This window comes from Podarcis erhardii (genome assembly GCF_964252035.2).
Source record: "Podarcis erhardii genome assembly, chromosome: 3".
Classification (NCBI taxonomy): Eukaryota; Metazoa; Chordata; class Lepidosauria; order Squamata; family Lacertidae; genus Podarcis; species Podarcis erhardii.
The window spans coordinates 31,914,978-31,917,188 of NC_138507.1; the positions used below are offsets into that span (position 1 = coordinate 31,914,978).

At 41.8% G+C, this 2,211-nt stretch overlaps 1 long non-coding RNA gene across 1 annotated transcript; it reads right to left on the reverse strand.

The window, feature by feature from the left end:
* Positions 1-590: 590 nt before the first annotated feature.
* On the reverse strand, positions 591-1,885 carry LOC309338595. Its single transcript, XR_014154990.1, has 3 exons — positions 1,759-1,885; positions 1,126-1,202; positions 591-763 (listed from the first exon to the last, which is right to left on the reverse strand). It is a non-coding gene; the product is annotated as an uncharacterized lncRNA (long non-coding RNA).
* Positions 1,886-2,211: the final 326 nt, after the last annotated feature.

A 2,211-nucleotide genomic window follows, 5' to 3' on the forward strand; every position in this document is an offset into this window, starting at 1 on the left:
TGACCATGCTAGCTGGTCAAGACTGCAGTTTCCCATCCCTGATGCAGAAAAAGATGTGGCAGCAAAAGATGTGGCAGCAAAAGGTGGTGGCAGAAAACCAGAATATGAGAAAGCAAAACACGAAAACCAATATTAAGTGGTTACTGAAATTAAATATAAATAAATCGGAGATAAAGCCAGTTTGGTACAAAACTGGGGTCAAAGGAGCAGGGGCTGAGTGCCTTTGCACTTGTCTTATCACAAGTGGTTTGTGTAAGAGAGAAGTTTTGACTGATCCCAGTGATAAGCATCACTGTTCACACCAGGAACAACTAACTGTTTGCAAATGTGGCTCCAGAAACATGAGAACTGTTGGGAGACCCACCATGAGATGTTTCGTGTGGCGCAATGCGGTGATGAGTTGAAAACAAACAACCACCCAATTGTGCAGCTCACCAACAAAACAAGACCATTTAGGGACATCCAACCTCAGAAAGAGCACCAAATATAAAGCTCATACCCCCTGTGTCTTTCCCAGATAATAAATTTCTTCATTTTTTTGGTCTTTTTTGGTCCCTCTTGGCTTAAAATGGCTTGGTGAAGAAAAGGAGTTAATTTAAGGCTCATTAGTTTATTTTTAGTCACTCAAGATCTGAAGGCTTTGAGCAGACTTCCCTTTTCTAATAGGACATGCCTTCCTGTGTAGCGAGGCTGTCCGCTGACCTCACTCCCGGCTGGAAGGTGGTACTGATCCATGACAGAGATCCTGTGAGGGCTTTGAAAGCTAAATAGGAACCAGAAGAAAGTGGTATCATGCTTAGCTGGTGATTAGCCCTGGAAGCAAAGTTCAACTTTGACTTTTTAGGGAGGAAGGAGGAAGGAGGAAGGCCGTCGTAACAAACAAGCACTTCCTGCGTTTCCCTGGAAGAATCCAATCATCCCACTTTTGGTATAATAAGGACATTACTGCTAATTTGCCGGTAGCTGGGAGGGAATTTCTGCTCTTAGCTGTGACGGCTCTGTGGCAACTGTTTCGTTTTAAATAGAAATTTAGCCATAAACATGCAGCTTTTTTAAAGGGGAAAAAAAGAATAAAGGAAAAGAAAGAAAGTTGAGCCGTAATTGAAGTGCATTAATGGTAATTACTTCTTTCTTTCACTCATCATTCTGTCAGATGAATCCATTATCCTGCCATCTTGATGTTTCTGCAAAATTGCTCTTCCCTGTGGATGTGCAGAGACTTAAGGAAATCACAGCTTTATTCTATAAAATGTCCCTAATGCTTGCCCATTCTGTCCATACTTGTTTTCCCTCCCGTGGGAAACAACAGCACATACCCAAAAAATGCACAATGCTGGGGTTTTTTTTGTTTCTTTTTCTATCCTACTCTGTTAAGTAATCGGAGAACAAAAGTGTGAGCTATTACAGAACTGTAATTGTGCCTCAGCTCTTCTGTGAGGGTGGCAACAGGTATTGTCTTCCGCCTAGGTCATATGACAAGTAGTAATATTTTCTGCCGTCATCGTGATCTGAAGGAGCTTCATTAACATGTGACCTCAAAATTCTGCATCATCCCCCTCCCACTGATGCCAAAGTTTAGTGCTAGCTTTGTGCCACAAACCCCATGTTTTGTGCCACCCCAAAAACTGAGTAATTTGAAATCTGGGTCACACGGTAATACCAAATCACATCCCCGTGTTGCTTAAATGTGCAGCTCCAAGCAGTGTGTATGTGTCACGTTTTGGACCAATGTGCATAAAAGCCACTTGTGAAATTTACCAGATAACCCAGTTAACAAGTAACTACATTTGAGATCGTCTTTGAGCTTGAGGTCCAGGCAAATTGGTCCTTCTTCTTCCCCCAGTCTGGTCTGGATGGGAGATTGTTGTAGGATCATCCATCTGCCGTCTCTAATTGCATCATAGAAGGAAGGCGAGGATATACTGTACATGTCATAAATGAATATAATCACTACCTGCAGTTGCATTAAGGCAACAGAAAGATGACCAATAAAAACCCACACGCCAACATCAAAAGGATAATAGAAATTAAAGTGAAGTAGAACAATGAGTCAGGTTTACTTAGAAAGGGGGAGGATTGCCTGACAAAAATGAAGACATTATCAAAGGAAAAGAACACAAGCCACGCAGCAAATTAGGCTACATTACAGAGACGTGGAAATTTAGCTGCTGTGAGAATTTGATTGAAGGGTGAGGAACAAATCCCCATAAT